The sequence below is a fragment of the Arvicola amphibius genome, chromosome 3 (assembly GCF_903992535.2).
Source record: "Arvicola amphibius chromosome 3, mArvAmp1.2, whole genome shotgun sequence".
Lineage (NCBI taxonomy): Eukaryota > Metazoa > Chordata > Mammalia > Rodentia > Cricetidae > Arvicola > Arvicola amphibius.
In genome coordinates this window covers 42,121,694-42,144,944 of record NC_052049.1, presented here as the reverse complement: position 1 = coordinate 42,144,944, position 23,251 = coordinate 42,121,694, and positions in this window count along the sequence as shown.

Genomic DNA, 23,251 nt, shown 5'->3' with positions numbered 1-23,251 from the left:
TTTGTAGAATTAAGACAATTATTTGTCCAGCCTCCGAACTGCTAAGCTGCAAAACTCACATATCCAAATATATCTCATCATATAGCTAGCTTCCCAAGATGTTAAGAAAATCATTCAGGGACCTTAAAGAGAAAAAAAAAAGCAAAACAAATTAAATTCATGGATATAATACAGTTTCTCTGTGATTAAAGTTTATTTATTTATTTATTTTAGATTCTTTGCAGTCATTTTAAAATACTTCTTGTGACTGGGATTTAGCCATGAAGGAAAGAGCCAGTGTGTCCCAAACACCAGTAGGGAACACATATGTTAAAAGCAATTACAAAGACAATGTTGCAGAGATAGCCAGGCATGTTTCTATGAAAAGCTTCTTTCTGAAATGCAAAATATTTGGTACAACGTGTACATTATATATGTCTTTATAGCTCATTAAGTAAAACTTGAAAATAGTTAGGGGTACCATCAGTGTGGAGTCAAGGAATAGAAAAATCTGTCTTCAAACCTTTGCTATTAACATGTTGTTTCTTATGAAATTCTGATGCTTTTAGCATATTTCCTACCCCTAGCTGATCAACTTCATTATTACCTTGTGCATAAGAGCCAAGGTAGACCTATATGGAATCAGATATACCTTATATACAAGGGATGATTTTTATTTCTGATTATTTTTATAATTGAATAAATAACAGTTAATCCAGCATTTTCAATATGTAACTGTCCTACTTGTTCTTTGTATAACTAAACTTTACTACCTGCAGGAAATAACACAAAATGTACTCAAAGCAATGAAATTTAGCAAATGGATGTTTTTCTATTTGCAGAGTTTAAAGAATTGAAATATGTGCTCTATACCATAGATACATATTCAAGATTTTAATGGGCAACTGCTTTATGTTCTGAAAAAGTTGATTATGCAATTACACATTTATTAGAAGTTATGTCCGTTATGGGATAACCTGTACCAATTAAGACTGACAATGCTCCAGCATATTTCTCTAGTAAAATGAAACAGTTTTTAGCATATTATAACATAAAGCATATTATAGATGTGCCAAATAATCCCTACAGGGCAAGCAATTCTAGAAAGAACTAATCACTCTTGAAAAGATAATTATGCCAGAGATAAATTACATAATGCTTTTAGTTGAGATGGTCCAGCCCAATGGACTGTATCAACCTAGACTTCAAGGAATCTTCTTGTTTGTTCCAAGCAGCTCAGCACCAAAGTAACCACACAGAAACTGTATTAATTAAATCACTCCTTGGCCCATTAGCTCTAGCTTCTTATTGACTAACTCTTACTTCTTAATTTAACCCATTTATATTAATCTGTTTATCACCACATGGCTGTGGCTTAATGGGTAAACTTCTGTTCTGCATCTTTGTCTGGCGGGGCTACATGGCTTCTCCTGACTCTGCCTTCTATCTTCCAGCATTCTTTCTAGCTTTCCCAGCCTAGTTCTGTTCTGCTCTGCCATAGGCTCAAAGCAGTTCATTATTAATCAATGGTAATCACAGCATACAGAGGAGACTCTCATATCACCTCCCTTTTTCTGTATAAATAAAAAGGAAGGTTTTAACTTTAACATAGTAAAATTACATATAACAAAACAGTTATCAAGCAAGAATGGCAGAGGTCCATTTATTGTCTCTGAGAGCCATTCTCTCCACCTGACATCCAGGATCAGGTGGCAACAAGTCTGTGCTACCAATAAGCAAGTTGTAACACTCTGGTCGCAAGATCCATTTAAATGCTCTATAGCTGGACCTTGTATTTTTTTTAAGACTCCGTAATTGTGCTTTTAAAGCCAACTAGAAGTCTCTTAGCAAGAGGTAAATTTCAGTACAGTAAATTAAACCTGAGCTGTGACGATGTTTGTGTACACAGTTATTCTCAGAGCTTGAAACTGAAGACATCACAACTGGACTGTAGATATTTGCCAACATAGTGAGCCCACTGTGGCTCTAATTTGAGAAACTGGTATTCTATCCACAGTACACTTCCGAATGTCTTAATTTAAATCTGCCCTTTGCATATTGCGAGTGGAGCATAGACTTTATCTGGTGACTTCGCTTTCAAACTCAAAGTAGTCCTCCTTGGTGGTGCTGTTTTTAATGTCTGTTGGGAGGGGTCTGCTGCAGAGCTGGGAACCCTGCATTCTGAGGATGGTCTCACACTTGACTATAACTAGAAAACTTCAAGCCAACCTGAGGCAGTTTCTGAACTTTGCAGCGGTGGCAGCTCGAGTATGCAGATGATTGACTTATTTCCTTCCAAGGAAGACAATCTCATTCTTCTCTCCTTGACTCTCAGTTGACATCGGAAGGGTTATTTGGGATTTATGCATCAGTGCAAAAGTCCATCTTTCTCTGTTTCTATTTTTACTTATTACCTGGCATAGCAATGTGCCAAAGAACTGCTCACCCAGGAATGCATAGAAAGGACTTATTGAGGAAGCATATATTACTGTGTATATTGTTGTTATTTATAATAGGTTTTAGCCTATTTAATCAAATAGTCTGATCAGTCTCAGGTCTCATTTTTTATAATTCAAAGAAATAGAAAATAACTACAATGAGGAATAAGAAGTCACCTTCATGTATAAAGCATACTAAATAGACAGATGTACAACTGAAAAGCAAGTGATGATCTTCAAAACTCAAGCAATTTTCTAATTTCAGAGCAGACCAAAAGGTAATTTAGAAGTACAAAGTATAATCTATGCAGAAAATGAAACAGTTGTAAGAGAACATTAACAGGACTGTCTCAAAACAATTACAAAATAATCACTGCCAACTATTCAAGATGTTCAGTGTGATCTAAGCAGAAGTTGTATGAGAAGAAAGATGTGTCATTCCAGACACACAAAACCCAAAAGAGAAAAAAGACAGACACTTTAAAGACAAAACAATCTCTTGAATTCATGAGCAGTGGAAAACGCACAGCCACTAAGCAGTACTTGTTAAAAGGCAGCTGCTTTATTTGTTATTTCCACATTGTTATGACTATAACAACCTAAAAGAAACAAAATAAAGGTGTGTCTTAGCTCATAGTTTGATAGAGTTTTAGTTCATCATTGTCTTAGTTAGAGTTTCTATTGCTGTGATAATGCAAGTTGGGCACCCCTTCAAGATAACGGTCTTGGAGAGATCAGGGATACAAGGAACATATCTAAACATAATAAAAGCAATATACAACCAGTTGACAGCCCAACATAAAATTAAATGGAGAGGAACTCAAAACAATTCCACTGAAAACAGGAAAAAGACAAGGTTGTCCATTCTCTCCATACCTATTCAACATAGTTTTTGAAGTTTGGGCTTGAGCAAAAAGACAACAGATCAAGGGGATTCAAATTAGAAAGGAAGATGTCAAACTTTCATTATTGCAGATAATATACATAAGTGCCCAAAAAACTACCAGGGAAGTCCTACAGCTGATAAATAACTTCAGTAATGTGGCCGGATACAAGATGGACTCAAAAAAATCAGTAGCTGTCCTATGTAAAAATGACAAACACAGGAGAAATATCATAGAAACATCATCCTTCACAATGGCCACAAATAACATAAAATATCTTGGGGTAACACTAACCAAAGAAGTGAAAGACCTGTTCAACAAAAACTTTAAGTCTTCAAAGAAAGAAACTGAAGAAGATACCAGAAAATAGAAATATCTCCCATACTCTTGGATAGGTAGGATCAATATAATAAATTTTGGCAATCCTACCAAAAACAACCTACAGATTCAATGCAATCCCTATAAAATCCCAACACAATTCTCATGGACCTTGAAAGAACAATAATCAACTTCATATGGAAAAACAAAAAAAAAACCTAGGACAGCCAAAACAATCCTGAACAATAAAGGAACTTCCAGAGGCATTACCATCCCTGACATCAAGCTCTATTATAGAGCTACAGTAATGAAAACAGCTTACTATTGGCATAAAAACAGTCAAATTGATCAAGGGAATTGAATCTAAGACCAGAAAATCAATCCACACACTTATGAATACCTGATTTTTGACAAAGAAGCTAAAATTATACAATGGAAAGAGTGGGGAACCCTGATGGCTCCTTGGCCTTGAGAGGGAGGGAGGGGAGGTATGGGTGGAGGGGAGGGGAGGGAAGGGGGAGAAGGAGGGGAGAGAAAGGGGAGAAGGAGGGGAGGGAGGGGGGGAGGAGGAGGGAAGGAGATGGAAATTTTTAAATATAAAAAAAAATAAACCATGAGGAAAAAAAAAAAAAAAAAAAAAAAAAAAAACATCTTCAACAAACGGTGCTGGCATAACTGGATGTCAACATGTAAAAGAATGCAAATAGATCCATATCTGTCCCCGTGTGCACAAAATTCAAGTCCAAATGGATTAAATACCTTGATATAAATCTGACCACACTGAAGCTGATAGAAGAGAAAGTGGGAAGTAGCCTTCAAAGCATGGGCACAGGAAACCATTCCTAAAAACCCTAGTAGCACAGACACTGAGAGCAACAATAAATAAATGGGCCTTCTGAAACTGAGAAGCTTCTGTAAAACAAAGGACACAGTCCAGAAGACAAAAAGACAACCTAGTGAATGGGAAAAGATCTTCACCAATCCAACATAAGACAGACAACTGACCTCTAAAATATATAAAGAACTCAAGAAATTATGCATCAAAATTTCAAATAATCCAATTTAAAACTGGGGTACAGAACTAAATAGAAAAATCTCAACAGAAGAATCTCAAATGGCTGAAAGATACTTAAGAAAATATTCAACATCTTTAGCCATCAGGAAAATGCAAATTAAACAACTCTGAAATTCTAGCTTACACCAGCCATAATGGCTAAGATAAAAACACCGATGATAGCTTATGCTGGAAAGGATATGGAGGAAGAAGAACACTCCTTCATTGCTGGTGGAGATTCAAACATGTACAACAACTCTGGAAATCTGCATGGCAGGTTTCTCAGAAAACTGGGAATCAATCTACCTCAGGACCCAGCAATACTACTCTTGGGAATATATCCAAAGGATGCTCAATCATACTACAAGGACATCTGTGACATCTGTTCAACTATGTTCATAGCAGCAGAACCTGGAAACAACCTAGATGCCCCTCAACCAAAGAATGGATAAAGAAAATGTGGTACATTTACACAATGGAGTACTACTCAGAGGTAAAAAAAAAAAAAAAAAAAAAAAAAAAAAAAAAAAAAAAAACCAATGACATCTTGAAATTTGCATGCAAATGGATAGAACTAGAAAAAGCATCCGGGGTGAGAACTCATAAGTGGATATTAGCTGTAAAGCAAAGGATAACAAACCTATTGTTTACAATTCTAGAGAAGCTAAGTAATAGGTGACCCCGAAGAGAAACATATATAGAGCTACCTGAGAAGGGAAAATAGAAAAGATCTCCTGACAAAATTAGGAGCATGGGGGTGATTGGAGAAGGGAGGGCAGAAGGCGAAGAGGAGGGGAGAAGAGAAGGGGGAGAAGAACTTGAGGGAATGGGATAGTTAAGGTAGAGGGACGGTAAGGGAGAACAAGGAAAGAGATATTTTGATTGAGGGAGCTATTGTGGAGCTGGCAAGAAACCTGGCACTAGAGAAAGTCCCACAAGGATGACCCCAGGTAAGACCCTAAGCAATAGTGAAGAGGGTGCCTGAACTGGCCTTGTCCTGCAGTCAGACTGAGGAATATCTTAAATGTCACCATAGAACCTACATCAGCAACTGATGGGAAAAAATGGCAGAGACCTGCAGTGGAGCGCTGGGCTGAGCTCCCAAAGTTCAGTTTAATTGGACGGAGAAAATGACAGAGCCCCACATAGGAGCACCGGACTGAGCTCCCAAGGTCCTGATGAGGAGCAAAAGGATGGAGATCATGAGCAAGGAAGTCAGGACCATGAGGAGTGCGTTTACCCATTGAGCCGGTGGGACAGATCTAACGGGAGACCACCAAGACCAGTTGGAATGGGACTGATGGAACAGGGGACCAAACCGGACTCTCTGAATGTGACTGACAGTGGAGGAGGACTGAGAAACCAAGGACAACGGCAATGAACATGAACTCTACAGCATGGACGGGCTCACTGTGAGCCTTGTCAGTTTGGTTGCTCACCTTCCTGGACTTAGGGGGAGCTGGGAGGACCTTGGACTTAACATAGTGAAGGGAACCCTGATGGCTCTTTGTCTTGGAGAGGGATGGAGTGGGGGTATGGGTGGAAGGGAGGGGAGGAAAGGGGGAGGAGGAGGGAAGGAGATGGAAATCTTTAATAAAAAAATAAAATAAATAAATAAATAAAGAGTGGGAGGAGTGAGAATATGAGCAAAGATGTCAAGACCATGATATGTACACACACTGAAACAGTTTACCTGAGCTAACGGACAGGGAAAGAATGAGCACAGAGCAAACTTGATTCTCTGAGTATGGGTGACAATTGTATGGCTGGGACAGACTGTGGGGCCACTGGCAGTGGCACCAGGATTTATCCCTATTGTTTTTACTGGCTTTTTTTGGAACCCATTCTCTTTGGATGGATACCTTGCTCAGCCTAGATATAGTAGGGAGGGCCTTGGACCTTCCCCAAAGCAATGTGCCTTATCCTCTCTGAGGAGTGGATGAGGGGTGGGGTGGGGCAGGAAAGGTGAAGGGAATGGGAGGAGAGAAGGGATTGGAAACTGGGACTGGCATGTAAAATGAAAAAAGAGAGTTTGTTTTTGTTTGTTTGTTTAAGCAAGTTGGGGAGGAAAGGGTTTATTTGGCTTACATTTCAGCATTGCTGTTCAGCACTAAGGGAAGTCAGGACCAGAATGCAAACAGGGCAGGATTCTGGAGGAAGTAGCTGACACAGAAGCAACAGACCAATGACGGTACTATCCATCATGAACTGGTCCCTACCCCATTAATCACTAAATGAGAAAATTCCTTACAGCTGGATCTCAGTAAGGCATTTCCTCAACTCTAGCTTGTTTCAAATTCACACACACACACACACACACACACACACACACAAAGAAAACCCAGCCAGTATAATCGTGGTATATAAAGCTTAGGTGGAACAAAGAAGGAAGCAAGGACATGGCAGGAACAGGGCCAGGTCTTATGTTCAAATTTCCACAAAAGATACTTCCATCAACAAGACAGCACCTCCTAGAGCTGCCATATCCTCCAAAAAGAACATCAGCACTGAGAAACAAACATTCAGGTAGTGACCTGTGACCCCATCCCAGACTCAATTCATTATATACTATTGAATTGCATTGCTCCGGCAAATAGTGCGGTCCATACCCTCACTCTTTTCTACATCTAGTCCACTACTGCACACCTTTGAAACCCTGCCCATTTAAAAAAAATATTGGTACATCTTTAATTAGGTGGCCTAAGACTTTTACTTGAAAAACTGACAAAAGTAATGTCTTGAGCTGACAGGGGGCTTGCCTCATTCTTCTTCCTCCCTTTCCTTTCTTCCTCCCTTTCCTTTCTTCCTCACTTTCTTTCTTTCTTTCTTTCTTTCTTTCTTTCTTTCTTCCTTCCTTCCTTCCTTCCTTCCTTTCTTTCTTTCTTTCTTTCTTTCTCTTTCTTTCTTTCATTCCTTCCTTCCTTCTTTCCATTCTTTCTTTCGTTCTCTCTCCTTTCTTCTTTCATCTCTTTCCCCCTTTCCTTCTTCCCCCTGCCTCCTTCCGTCCCTGTCCCTTCTTATTCTAATTTCTCCGTTTGCTGTGAAGAGCACCTGTGACATACGAAGTCTGCTAATTACCTTTTTCCCATTTCTGTTTGCGCCTTAGCCCTTTCCAAGCTCCTTCCCTTTGTCTAACTTTCTCACATTCTCGTACTATGGCAGTTGCCTTTTCCCATGTCCTCTGGTTGTCTTTTACATCAAAGCAGCACTAATATGATTTTGTTTTCAACGCCGAGAAAGAATTAATTGAAGGAACAAAACTAAGTAACTAATATCCGAACATTTAAATACATACTTTGAAATATCTAAAAATAAGAGCGGAATGTGCCTACAGGCAGCCCTGGAAACATGTTTCTTTTGTTTTACCTAAAAGTGATGAGTTCTTAGAATTCATGTCTTAATTTACATGAACCCAACTAGGTACCTGTATAGTGGACTTCTACTCTTGACATCAGCTTTACTATCTCAAACATTTTATCCACTCAACAGGTGCCTTAAAAATGTTCCCTTTACATATTATGCAGATCTAAACTACAAAATAACCATATGCTTATATATCCTCTCTCTTACTATATTAACATTTTATTAGAATAAGTTTCACTAATCATATAAAGTAAAATGAAATAAAAAAAATTTGGCCTTGCTGGTTGCAATATATCTGTGTGTATATAATTCCAGAAAATGAACACACGTTCTCACATACAACATCACCAAACATGGAAAGTGAACAACATTATTCTGACTGTCCATAAGCAAAGTCTGTTCACCATGATAGGTAGCTTTTCTGGTATGTGGCTTTTTGGGCTTTCTTTTTCTATGTGAAAAAAAAAATCAGGAATTCCTAGAGAGCTTCTTTTAAGACATCCCTTGCTTCAGTCGAAACCTTTGAAAAATTCTTTCTGGTGTTTCACAGAAGACACTGGAGTGGAAAGAGCAGTTTTTATACAGTCTGAATTTCTTTAACTTCTTCTAACCTTGAACAGGCTTTCTTTCTTTCTTTTTTTTTTTTTTTTTTTTTTTTTTGGTTTTTCGAGACAGGGTTTCTCTGTAGCTTTGGAGCCTGTCCTGGAACTAGCTCTTGTAGACCAGGCTGGTCTTGAACTCACAGAGATCCGCCTGCCTCTGCCTCCCGAGTGCTGGGATTAAAGGCGAGCACCACCACCACCCGGCCAGGCTTTCATTTCAAATCTTCACCATATACTTATTTCAACCAAACCGTGGAGTGGGAGGCAAGTGCTGTGGGTGGTTGGAATAAGGCCACATATTAAGCCAATTCCAAACAGGCACTGCTGGTTTTTAAGACAGTTGCAGAGAAGCAGGTAATCATCCCGTTCGTGGAACTACCGTGTCTTTTACACAAAGCGGTCTCTAAAAGAGAGACTCCTAGTCTAAACTAACAGAGGGAGTTAGAATTGTGTCCAGTCTGCCTCACAGCAGGAACAGTCACCCTTTAAAAAGGGTCGTTACAGGTGCTGTATAGTCAGTCCATGAGCACAAGGCGACTGGTGAGCTCTGCTGTCACCTGTACAGCAGCATCAAGGAGCAACATTTGACACTTAAGGTCAGGGCGATCTTACATTTTCTTTTTTAAATTTTGGATGTCAATAGACATCATCTGATTCATTATTTGGCTCTTAGTACTGTTCAACTTTCTAGATGAACACAATTAAAGAACCAGCTTAATTTATATCCCTTAATACTTGAAATGCCAAAACTGCTGCTGTCTGAAAACGTGACTTCTCAAAATGCTACAGGTTTGTGTCTAAAGGGACTATTAAAGGAGCAATTTGAAAGCATGTAAATAAAGTGCGGTTTGGACTACAACAGCTATTTTACTACAAAGTACAGTAGAGACAGAGAGCTTATCACGACTACCATGGTGACAGTTTATTATAGACAGGCTGCCCTTGTGGTGGTTAATCTCAGTTGTCAACTTGATAGGACTTGGATCACCGTGAAAATCAACTCTGGGCACATGTAGGAGGGACTTTCTTGATCAGGTTATTTGGTGTAGGAAAAGCCACCCCAAATGTGGGCAGCACAGGTCCTTTGAGCTGCAAAGAAAGGAGCAGAGTAGCAGCAGGCATCTCTCTCTTCCTCCCTGAAGACAACACAACCAACAGTCTACTGTCCCAGTCACCACACGTTCCCAGCTTTAAAGAAAGTCTTCTTTCCTTGAAATGATTTTGTTCAGTCTATGTACAGGGGTCAGTTGTGCTTCTATGCTTTATTCCATGATTTCTATCAAAATCTAGCAATGGGCATAACACTCTTAGGACACATTTTTAGCTTGGAATTGTTATTAATATTTATTAGTATCTGTCTCTGAGTGAGGTTCAAAGAAAACTGAACACAGACGGATTTCTGGATAAAAATCAATTTCTCATTTTGTATTAGGCAAGATATTAATTGCAATGTTAGTCCCAATGACTTTTTAGATCACAGAAATCCATTTGATTCACTTTTTTTCTTCATAATTTGCCAGTTAAGTATTCACACTCCATCGAAGAGCTAACATAGACAGTAACAGATCACAAGGACAGTGGAATTTGATCTGGGATCTCCAAATAAAATTCTAAGGCAGAATGGAGAATTTATAGTGAGTACTTATTTTAGAATTTGGAATAAATTTTCTTCCCTCTATATCTCGAGTGCCCACCTGTCATCTGTTAGATCACTATATATATTTCTGCTAGCATTGTTGTCAATATCTGTGTGATTAGTCTACATACGCATTTTGAGTCTGGATTACCTTCCTCAACCCCTCAATACTTAATGTTGAGACATTCTAGCTAAATATATACCACCTATATTTTATTTAATATGCTCAATTTACTTGCCAAGATAAAGACCATGCTGTTTTTAGATGATTCTCATGAGAGCACATTGCCTGTTCAAGAAATGTACCTAGTCATTCAACTCGAAATATATGAGAATCAACTTAAAAGTACTAAAATGCATGTATTTAGAAATATTTTAGAATTAATGTACAAATAAATATTAGCATAGAAATGAACAGAAACTTAAAGTACAGCAAATCGCTATAAGTAGGAAAGGGGCAAGTTAAGAAGAATAAATGGTAAAGCTTAAAACATCATGGAGGGTCATGGACGATTTGAGCTTTTGCTGTCCCTAGGGACATGCGAAATCCACTGTGGTCTAGCTTAGGGAATCAGTTATTAGTATTAGTGCAAATGGCTGGAGACACTTAAGTAAAGTGGAGACACTTACGTAAAGTAGAGCTACTAACTAAAGGAATAACAAACTAGAAAAAAATAATGCTAAAACAGCCTTGTCTAAAGATGGATAGAAAGGAAAAAAGAAAATAGAAAATAAGAACTTGTCAACCTACTAACCTTCAATGTATGCTGAGGTGAATTTGTAGGCATAATTTAAAAACTATGCTGAAATTTTCCAAAATAAGGCTCAGTGGATTAGCACATACTAAACTGCTAAAAGCACAAGTTAGTTCACAATTCTAAAATTCACAAAAGAAAACAATTTATCACAAGAATACAGAAAAGGTGTAAATAATGCCACCAGACATCAAACTCAACACATAGAGAATATAAAATCAGGTGCACAAATGAAACTTTAAAAAAAAGAAGTTCAGTAGAGAGATGTGCATAAAATTAGTAAGCCTGGCTGGGTGAGGCTTCCATGCACCACATAAATATATTTATATGCAAAAGAAAATCTTAACATAAAATTCCAGTGCACTCTTCTGGAATCCAAAAACTTCTTTCAAGCTAAGCCTTCTGGAGAGAAAAAGTCTAAAATGCTAGGACAAAATTTATAAGCATCTGTCTAAGCACAGCAGGGCAGTAGGAGTGTGACTGTATGAAATGCCAAGAGAGAAAAAAATTTAAACCTACTGCAGTCCAGATGTACAGTTCATGTGTTCCTGATGAGCTTTTTACAGCTGTACGGGCCCTAAAGACTAGCTAAGAAAGTGAGAAGAGCCTGGTAAAGCTCGTGGAGCTGGAGATATAAAAATCCTGCCTTACCCCATGCCATAGAAAGACTAAACCAAGAAACAGATCAATGTGCACAAAAAATGAAGCTCAAGCTCTGATTTAATTGATGTTTTACCTTTCTTGAACATCTTCCAGAAACAGTAGTAAATATTCTATAGAAGATAATAACAAGACTTTGAGACTCAGATTATACTTCAAATTGTCATGTAAATGCCCAGCGTTTAAACAAAATTCACCAAGATTGTTAAATAGTAACTCAAAAAATGAAAGAGAAATGAATAAGAATATAGCACATTCTAAGTCACTGGTACCAGAATACTTACAATGTCTGGGATCTAATCAATAATTATTAGATATGCTCCCCTAAAAGGGGGACTATGTAGCCACTTCCAGAAGGAGAATAAAAAATTCCTAATGACATTCCACTATAATCACCGATCAGTGCCTTACCCTGTCATCATCAGAAATGTTCCTCCTGCAGCAGATGGTAATAAATACAGAGACCCACAGTGAGATATTTTGCAGAGTATGAGAGACCATGGCACACTCAGCCCTAAAGGGGATGTCTGTTGTGGGGGCCATTTGGTCATTCTAGCAACTTGGCAGCTCAGACCTGAAATAGTCACCAGAAACTATATTAATTAAATCACTGCTTGGCCCATTAGCTCTAGCTTCTTATTGGCTAGCTCTTACATATCAATTTAACCCATCCCCATTAATCTGCATATTTCCATGTGGCAGTGGCTTACCGGCAAAGTTTTGGCATGTCTGTCTATGGCAGCTGCTCCATGGTGTCTCCCCTGACACTGCCTTCATTCTCCCCACATTCAATTTAGTTTTCCCCATCTACCTACCCTATCAAGCCAAACCAGTTTCTTTATTAACCAATGGCATTCACAGCACACAAAGGAGAATCCCACATCAGATGTCTCCATCGAATCCTTTCCCTAAGGACTCAGGAAACCTTGTGGAGAAGAGGAGGAAGAAAGAGTTTAAGAGACAGAGAGAATGGAGGACACCAAGAAAATAAAGCTTTCAAATAAGCAAGATCAATACATGTTTGAACTCACAGATCCTGAGGAACCATGCACAGGGCCTTCATGAGTCTGCACCAAATGGGGTCCTAGAGCTCAAAGTAGCAGACGAATGCTCCTATCCCTAATCCAGAAGCTATCTCTAATTGGTAACCACTTGGAACTGAAAATTTAGTTTTCTCCAAGAAAATCTCACTGGGGAAACAAACTACTCTCAAGGGTAGGCTGCCTGTCCAACAGTAGATGGTCAACAGGAAAGAAAGCCAATGGCATCTTTGCAGGTCTCTTGTCTCATAGCAATGTGTCAGGACATTTTTATTTTTCTTGATTTAGCATTTTTTATTTTATTTTACATATACAGTATTTTCTTTCTTTTTACCTAACATGTCCTTTGCACATATATTATGGCTTCTAGTTTAGTTTTTTTATGGGATTCCTTAGAATACAGAAATGTGGGTCTCTGTTTCTGTCTGTTTCTTGTGCCTTTTCTTGGGCACTTTTCCTTCTGTTTGTTTGTTCTATTCTGATGTGATAATTCTTGTTTTATCTATTTATTTAACTTTATTTTGTTATTATGCATTAGAAGCTTGTTTGTTTTCTAATGAAAAACAGAAAGGGGTGGATCAGATGGGAGGGGAGGAAAGGATGAACTGGGAGGAGTAGAGGGTGGGGAATCCATAATCAGGATATATGGCATGGAAAAAATCTATTTCCTTATTTTTAATTCATTCTTCTCTCATAAAATGCATTCCAACCACAGTTTCTCGTCCCTCAATTCTCCCAACCCCTACCTCCCCTCCCACACACTCATGAAAAAAATAAAAATAAAAACTCTAATACCTGTATTTTTCCTCTCAAAAATAATATTAGATGGGGTGGGAAGATGGCGAGGGGAGCAGGAGGACCAGAAGAGAATGTAAAATAAGACTGTTTTAAAAATAAATAAATAGTAAATAATTAAAATAATATTAGCAATAATCCTAGGAGTCACAGAGATATTGAAATTAGAAGAGCAATTTACACAAATGGGTGGCAGATCATATTCAACCACACAGAAAATGAAGTATAGTAATAGTTATAAATACACTGAGATATGCAATGTGCTTTCTGTTTTAAGTTATTTATTATTTAAGGTTGTTCTTTTTGAAATAAAAATTGTTAATGACTGTTTCTTTAGAATAACTATAATAAAGCGAAACATGTAAAATTATTAAGCCAAGTTCTGGTGTTTGAACAGAACCTTTCAAAATGTTCAATTAACCAACATTAAAGAAAGCTTTAAAAGGAGGAAGAAAGCCAGACACATACAATAATGCGTATAGGAACAAATTGCACAAAACAAATACATGAAATATTCTATACAATTTCAATTATACAAAAGTGCAAGTGGTCTAAATGCAACAATTAAAAACAGATTGGCAGATTGGCTTAATGTTGTTTGTGTGTATGTGTATTAGAAGAGAAGTGCATTTTAAATACAAAACAAACATAAGCCAACACTAAAATAGAAATATGGTCCAAGACGTAACATATAAATTGAATTAAAGCAGAAATAGCTATGCAAACTGTAGGACAAGTGAAATGGACAAGTATAATTCCCAATCAGAGAGGGCTAAGAGGTCTTTGACAATAAAAAATAAAAAATCCACAGCTGTGAGCAATCCCATTGTTGCTTATCACTATTGTGCCCTGTTGTTGCAAAGGTCTCAAACTGGCATCAAATTTATTATGCAGTCTTGGCTGGCCCTAAACTGTAAATCTATCTGCCTTTAGCTTTTAGGAACTGAGATTACAGGCATGTATCACAATGCCTGGACTTCTTCGATATTTTAATATTTTCTTTGTCAGTTGTTTCTACAAAATTTTATTAGCATGTGTTAAAGAATGTTTTGTTTTGAAAATGAAGAAGCTCAATAGGAAGAAAGAAAGAAAGAAAGAAAGAAAGAAAGAAAGAAAGAAAGAGAGAGAGGGAGAGAGAGAGACGAAAGAAGGGAGGGAGGGAAGGAGGGAGGGAGGGAGGGAGGGAGGGAGGGAGGGAGGGAGGGAGGGAGGGGGGGCAAGGAAGGAAGAGGGAAGAAAAAGAGAAAGGGAGAAAGGGAAGAAATAAAAAATACCCTAAATGTGTGTGCACCTAAAAAGATGTCATTAAAATACATGCAGCAAAATATACAGAAGCTAAAAAAATACAGACCTCCAGCTGAGAAATACATGATGGAGATGAGAATAATTCAATTCAATAGATTATAAAACAAGAATTAATATGTATATACAAGACTTAAAACATAAGAGCAAAATAATTTACTAAATTTCATAAAACTTTACTCAATATTAATAATACAAGTTTTCAAATCATCTAATTCATTGGATTTCAGAACAAGCCCAAGTTCTGGGTCCATCACTGCTGTCTATTCCTGAAACATTTCTAACACCCTCAGAAGAAACCCTATGTTTGTCAACAAACTTATCCATCATACTCCCCATATACTCCTGGAAACTTCTGTTTCCTATCTCTGTAAAGTTACCTACTTTAGAAATCATATAAAGGTAGAACCATCCTTACTTCATACTCAGCATAATGGCTATAAGGTTTACCATGTATAGTGTAAATCATTTCTCCATTTAATACTCTTACCACAGTAATATCGGATCATCATTTGGGTCCACCATTTCGTTTTCCATCCATTGAGTATCCCTGCAATATAGTTCACTGTTTGGTCACTACTTTAATTCTTTAGTAGTTTCAAAGAACTGAAGGAAAAAGTTAGAAATAAGGAAAAGAAATGAAGACTTGGATTTAAGTGTCAGTCTTCTTGATTTTTACTTGATTTTTTCATTAAATTCTAGAAAACAACAAAAAAGCCAATCCATCATTCTACTACATGACATTCCATCAAGTTTTAGCTACAAAAATGACATATATTTAAAAATGTACATCTGGATTCATTATTTTACTCATATTTTTATTCTACCTGAAGGCACAATGAAACTAAAGACTTCACATTTCCTTCTGAATGTTCTGGAAATAATGTTTTAAATAAAATATTTACTTGATACCTCACCACTCTCTCATAAGTGACTATAACTAGAATTATACCATATTAGAAATATTTTACTTATTTTCTATGATTTTCTCAGAAATTGAATAGTTAACTCATTGGAAGAATTTTCTATGAAAAATCTTTTTCCCCCAAATTAATTCCTCCTGGTTATTCTATGTGCCATCTGTCAGTCTTTCAGATCACACAAGCAGGTCAACATCTGCATCTTCCTGAGGAGAAGAGAACCTTATGCTGATTCGCTTTTAAGAACTGACATCGGAAATCTAAAAGGACATTGTTCAGAAAGAGTATCCTTGAACCCTAAATTAGACATACTTAGATGCCTAGTGAAAACAAAGTCTATTCTCAGATGCTCACCAGAGTAAGAACTTTAGCAGCGTAAACTGGAATTGACTTTCTTTTTCACAAATATTTTCATTTAATACTTGGGGGTGGGGTGTATACTTTTCTGTGGTGTGCATGTGAATTTGCATAATTGTAGGCATGCAGACTCATGGAATATGCAAGTTTACCTACAAATTTATGCTAGTGTGTGTGTGTATAAGATGAAAGTTGATATCAAACACCTTTATCATTCTATACTGTATATATTTAAGCAGGTTCTCTCACTGAATTCAAGGGGAAGTAGTTTTTTAAAAAGTCTGCTGACTCTTTCTTAACTCTGTCCCATGCATACTTTCTGAAAGTATATTCTGTGAGAACTGCATATATCCTACCTAGATAGCCATGATTGTTAACCAAGTCATTGTTGTCTTTTTTTTCTTTTTTAAATTAAGAATATTTTTAGTACAATCTTTTCTCATTTTACATAGCTATCCCAATTCCCACTTCCTCACCTCCTCCCACTTCCTTCTTACCCAACCTCCCCATTCATTCCTCAGAAAGGGTAAGGCTTCCCTTGGGATGTCAACAAAGTCTGATATTTCACTTTGAGACAAGACCAAAACCCTCCGTGCTATATCTAGACTGAGCAAGGTATCTCTCCAAAGGGAATGTGCTTCAAGATGACAGTTCAAGCACTAAGCATAAATCCTGGTCCCACTGTCAGTGGCCCCACAGACTGCCCAAGCTTCACAACTGTCCCCCACATTCACTGGGCCTAGTTTGGTCCTATGCAAGCTCCCCTGCTATCAGTCCAGAGTCAGTGAACTCCCAGTAGCTCAGGTCAGCTGTTTCTGTGGCTATCACCATCACGGTCTTGATTCCTTCCATGCTAATTAATCATCGTTCTTCCTTACTCTTTAAGTAGCTTCTTACTAATTGTTTGATAAATTCAGATTCCAGAAGGATTTCTGGACTCTTTATTTTTATGCTTCTACTCCCTCTGAATTGAGACACTAACTTTGCATAAGCTTTTTTGGCCCACTCTTCATTTTTCTTCATGTTTTTCTCTATCCCTAAAATTCCTTCTGGTCACCTATTACTTCTAAAAAAAACTATAAAGTTAACTAAACATCCTGCCAGTGGCCTTTTGGACAATCTGAAAGCATTTTATTTCATTCATTCCAAGTAAATGACTCAAGAGTAGTAAAGATCTATTAGGAAGGAACTTTCTCAATGACAAGAAACACACTTCTTTGAAAAACTGTTTAGTATCTATTACCGCACTGTGTATAATGATTTAAATTCATTAATAACTTAATACTTAAACAGTCTTTGCTTTAGGTTGTGACTACAGAAAAATGTATAGCTTGAAACAACACTTTTGACATAGGTTTCACATAAGAAAATTTGAATTTGTCACCCCGTTCCTCAACTGCAATTTTCTAAATGAATGCATAAGATGGACCTTCAGCCTAAATGTCTATTGCCACATTTAGCACTCTACCTTATTGCAAGGTATCTTAATGTCAGTGCCTGCTTAGTGCACACAAAAATACAGCTTTTGTCCCTGTAGTTCAATAACAAGTAAAACACAGCCAATACTCCAGAAGTCTGAATAAATTTCTTCTAAAAATCAGTAGCACACATTACATAGTAGGAGTATTGGTAAAGCATATCTACCCCCCAGAGATGGAATATAATTTTCTACACTCTTTGGTTCATAACTATTTGCAATGGAGAGATGTGCATGGATCTATCATACTGTGAATCTCTCTGGCCACTATTGATTTCAGTTACTGAACTGATAAGGTTCACAGACTTGGTTTTAAAGGATGGAAAGCATATAGCCTGCCAAAAGATAACTATTTATCCAGGGAGCCTTGAAGTCACCAGATAACATCCATTTGCCTGTGGTCTCCCACACTTTGCTAACTGCCACAGACGGGAAAGTGTGGAGAATGTTTCAAATGAGGACTGCCATTACTTCCTCTCAATATTTCAATCTTCTCACCAGTTTTAGAGATTAACTTTTATGAATTTATTTATGCTTGCGATGTAGGGACGCATGTGCATGCTAGTTTAGGTGCACTGCCTGTGGAGTCACAGCAGTTTGTGAGCCACCTAGCATGGGTGCTGGGAACCAAGTTCGGGTCTTCTAGAGAGCAGTATGTACTCTTAAGTACCCAACCATCTGTCCAAGTTCCCCGGTCCCAACCCCCACGCCACACCACTACAAATTTTAAGCTATGAATTTAGGTTACGTACACAGAAACAATCAGATATTCTCACTTATTTCACATAGAATGTGTGACAAAATATGCTTAACAGTAAAATGTGGGGTTCGATGATAACAGTTTATAACGGGACTACAGGAGACCCACAGGTCAAGTAAAAGTCTCCCATCTCCTTATCTACACAATTTGTTTTGACCACTCCAGGACTTGAACTCACCATTCTCTTATCTTCCTCTATGCCATAGGGAAACATTGAGCACACATGAAAATATAGATGTTGGTTCAGGACATAAAGTCTGTTCAGTGCTCATAAGGACCAAAATGAGATGAGCTGTGTTTTTATTTACTCTATAGGGTCCTATGTTTTCATAGCTGCTGCCACCTAATGATAAAATATCCCTATGATGACCTTAGAGTGAGTCGGGTTTCATTTCATGACAGAGAAATGAAGTTTGAAAGTACGTGGCTAGAGCTAGAAAAGATTGTATTGAGTTAGGTGATAGGATCCAGAACCACAAATACTGCATCTTCTCTTTCTTCTGAGACTTCTTGCTCCATATCTTCAGATGTGAGTACATAATCTGAGAAACTGCAGAAACCAGGGAATTAGAAAGGGACCATTGCAGGGGTGAGGGTGGGAGAGAAACAAAAATGGAAATATCAGAGTACAAGTGATATGGTTATAAATGAGGAAAATGGAGTCTCTAGTTAGAGAAGAGGAAAGAGGATAAAGATAGAAGGATTTAGGAGGTTAAAATAACAGTAAGGATGTCTGAAAAGACTAAAAAAATCATACTACTAACTAGTTAAAATACCTATAACACATGTAAGTAGGTATATAAATATAGAGTTTAAATGAGAATTTTATTTCCCATCTGGGCTGACAATGCTCCCTCCAAGAGAGCTAAATAAAATCTAACGAAACCCCCAATACTAGGCCTGAAAAGCCCTCTTTTGTGAAAAAGAAATATTTCTCCTATATAGCCAACTATGATTTAGTATCAGAAGACCACACTCTTTCCTTTCTCTTGGCCTTTTATTCTCCTCCGCTTCTGTTAACTAACCATTGTTCTCCTCAACATACAACCAACTTTAAAAACATTTTATATTTGACATATTTACTGGTGTTATCTTTGTTCAGATGAAGCTAGGACAGTAATAATGGCGAGTCTTTATGGGTATAGCTTCAGACATTATTAGGAGACACAATCTCACAGAAAACTCCTTGATTTTCTGGCTTTTACAAACTTCTCTCTCTTCAACAATGTTCCCTGAGTCTTTGCTGCAAATGTGTTTTGTTGCTGTATTTACTGGAACTGAGGCCAACAGTTCTGTATTTTGATTGGTTTTGGTTTTCTATAGTAGTCTCTCTTACAAAAAGAAGTTTCTTTGATGAGAAGTGAAGACTGTCCTTATTTGTGGGTATAAGGACAAATGTTATTAGAAGGAATGCAGCTGGCTTAATAAAGTAGTGGTTGTAGGTTCTTCTTGCTATCCACAACTTCACTAGCATGTCTAGTTACCTAGCTTTCCAGTAACAGGAAAGGCTTTCCTCTTACTTTAGGTCCAATTAGAAAGCCTTTGGTTAGCATTAAGGTGTGTGAGCCACTGGTGCAACCGTAAGGTTATCATGCCATCCCATGTTGATCGTTGCTGTGTTTCACATGTGTCATACCTATGTAGGACAAAGTGGATGGGAGAAAGCCCATGAGGCCTCAATCCTACACAAAGAAATACAAGCAACCAAGGAATACTGAGAGCAGGAAAGAACACACTAGTTCTTTCCCCAGGGAACAACAAATGAGTTGTATATGTAGTTGTATATGTATATACACATATATGTATATGATAATAAGTAATGAAAGAATAGCCATGAATTTGAAAAGGTGTATTGGAAGAAGCAAGAGAAACAGAGAAATTATGTAATTATACTAAAATCTCAAAAAATTAAAAGTAAAAGGAAAGAATGTGAAAATAAGTGGACTAAGAAACATTTTACATATGAACGAGATTATGCTGAATGTATCTGCCAATGTTTATAGATATCTTGTATACAATCTTTTGTTGTTCCAGTATGCATTTCTCATAAGATGCTGCTTTTCTCTTATATGTTGTATCCTATCTTCATATTTGTTGAATTTATTTAGATCGAAGTCATGCCTTTGCTTTATAAACTAGTTACAAGGAAAGAGTTATTTTATTATCATAAAATTCATACTTGATCACTGACAAAAGACATATTGTATATATACAACAGGTTCCACCCTCTTCCCTTTTTATTTTAAAAGAAATAATGCAATAATAGTAAAAATTAAAATTTAGGTAATAATTTAAATAAAAATAGAAATAACTTTGGTTATGAAAAACTTTAGTCTGAATGCTTCAGTTCACATCTTTTTACTCAACATGATGGGATGGTAAATATGCTATCTCTCCTGCAACTGTACTGTTCTTTTCAGTAGGTAAAAACAGCCACAGATGATACATGAAAACTGTATTACAATAAAGCTTTGCTTATAAAGCTAGAACAATGCGTTTGGCCATGTGACATAGCTTATTACAACTGGCCAGCAAAACAGAAGAACTAGGGCTCTTAGCTTTATTTATAATTTTCATATACCACGTCTATCAACAAAAATAAGAAAGGTTGAAAGAGAGAGAAGAAAGTTTAAAACCATAGCAATTTGAAATTGCTAGAGAAAAAAATAAAAGAAATATTTCAAAATATAGGCATAGGACCCCAAAATAAAACCAAAGAAATACCCAATTGTGTCAAATAAGCATTAGAATGATGGCTCAGTGGGTAAGAGCACTGGAATGTTCCTGCAAAGGACCCAGGATCTAGCCCCATAACCTGCATGGTGGCTCAAAATCCTCTGCAACTCTGTTGCTCTGTTTTAGCCTCCATGGATAGTAGGCACACATATGGTGCACATATATGCATGCAAATAAAACACTCATACACATAAAAAATAATTTAAAACATGACAAATGAGATTACATAAAATGTAAATACTCCTACACTGCAAAGGAAACAACAACCAAAGTAAAGAGTCAGTGTACAAAATGAGATAAATTTAATAACTTATACTTGAGGTGGAGGTGGGCTGATATCTCGAATAAAGAACTACAGAAATGAACATCAGTTGAAACAAACAATCTCATCCAGTCAACAAATGGCTTAATGAACTGATTAGAAAGTTCTCAAAAAAAAAAGAAACTCAAATGACCAGTTAATATTTGAAAAAGTGTTGAACCGCTAAACCAAGGAAAAGCATCCCATCTCACCTCAATCATAATGACTATCATAAAGAAAAATGATAATAAATTCTGGAAGCAATGTGAAAAAAGAAAAATAACACCTTCTAATACACTCATAACAATGTAAACTGGTCCAACCTGTGGAAGCTGCTGTATATGTTTCTCAAAGTATAAAACTAGAACTACCATATGACTCTGCTATATACTCCTGAATATTCTAAGTCAACACACTACAGAGTTACTTATACATCCATCATAGTAACTAGGATGTAGAAATGGCCCAGAGATCTCTAATAGAAGAATGATTAAAAATGGCATAAATTATTTTAGTTATAAAGGATGAAACAATGATAATTGCAGGAAATAATGTAACTGGAGATCATTAGGTTCAGCAAAAGAAACAAGACCCAGGGAGACAAATATTATTTGTTCTCTCTCACTTGCAAACTATAGGTTTAAATTTATATGTGCATATATATGATGTATATACATATGTGTATATGATGTGTATACATGTATGTATATTATATGCATGTGTGTGTATGCACACATACATGGGTTGCGAGAGTAGAATGGGAACCATGAGGGTAGGAAAAGTCTTTAAGGGAGTAGAAAGGAATGCAATACATGTGACACAAAAGGAAAGGGGATTTGGAGAAAGGAGGAGGATCAGCCAAAGAGAGGAAAGGCAGATGAAGAAGGAATGTAAGCTATGGGACTAATTAAGAACAAAGTATAGTGACATAACTGTATGAAAATACCATAGTGGGTCTTGTGTGGTAACTTTAAGTAATCCTTATCAAAATGGTTATTTAGTACTTGCTCATGGAGCCTCTTTATCTCAGTCTTAATACCCACTCTAAACAACAGCTTCACATACACACCCCGACACCGCTCTAAACTTCGCTACATATAATGGCCATATTATTTTGAGCGTTTGTCACCTCTTGCTAAAAAGATTTAATCCTTGTTTCCATTGCTTATATATCACTTTGCTTGTGTTAACAAATAACTTAAGAAGTAAATCAATAGAAAAGAAAAGGAATAGCAACAAAAGAAAACCAACCTCTTGCAACTGAAATAAATTGAATGGCACCTACCCTTGTTTATTTGAGACATGACAAATGCTTTGCATAAAGCTAGAGTCTCTAATAAGATATAGGTACATATTTCTAGTGTACCTTTAAAAATATAGCCGTTCATGCTTTTCCTCTTTATTTCAGTGCTTTGGAGTAATATTTCTTTTCCTCATTGACACATATAAATTCTGGAATGAAGATTATTATTTTATTTCTCCTAATTTGGATTATGTAAATTGGAAGAAAAACCAATCCCTAGGCTATATCAAGCTAAAACTTCATACAATAAATACATATATAGTTAATATATCAATTGTCACAACTGAATTGTCTACTTAAGTTTTTTGGAATATTTTATTTATTATGGTATTTACCTTGGAATCTCTAACCTTATTTCTGTTTACCAATTGGATGTGAAATAAACCTCAATATGCCACTGAGTATGAAAAATGGAGAGAAGTGAGCAATAAGCTTTTGGGAGAGTTAAAATGATCTAATAAAGATAATGAGAGGCAGATACAATGGCAGCTGCTGACAGTGGCAGTGTCTGTGTTGGTACATATGTTTTTTTTCTTTCTTGGCTTCTGAGATTTGTCAAGACAAATGCCTT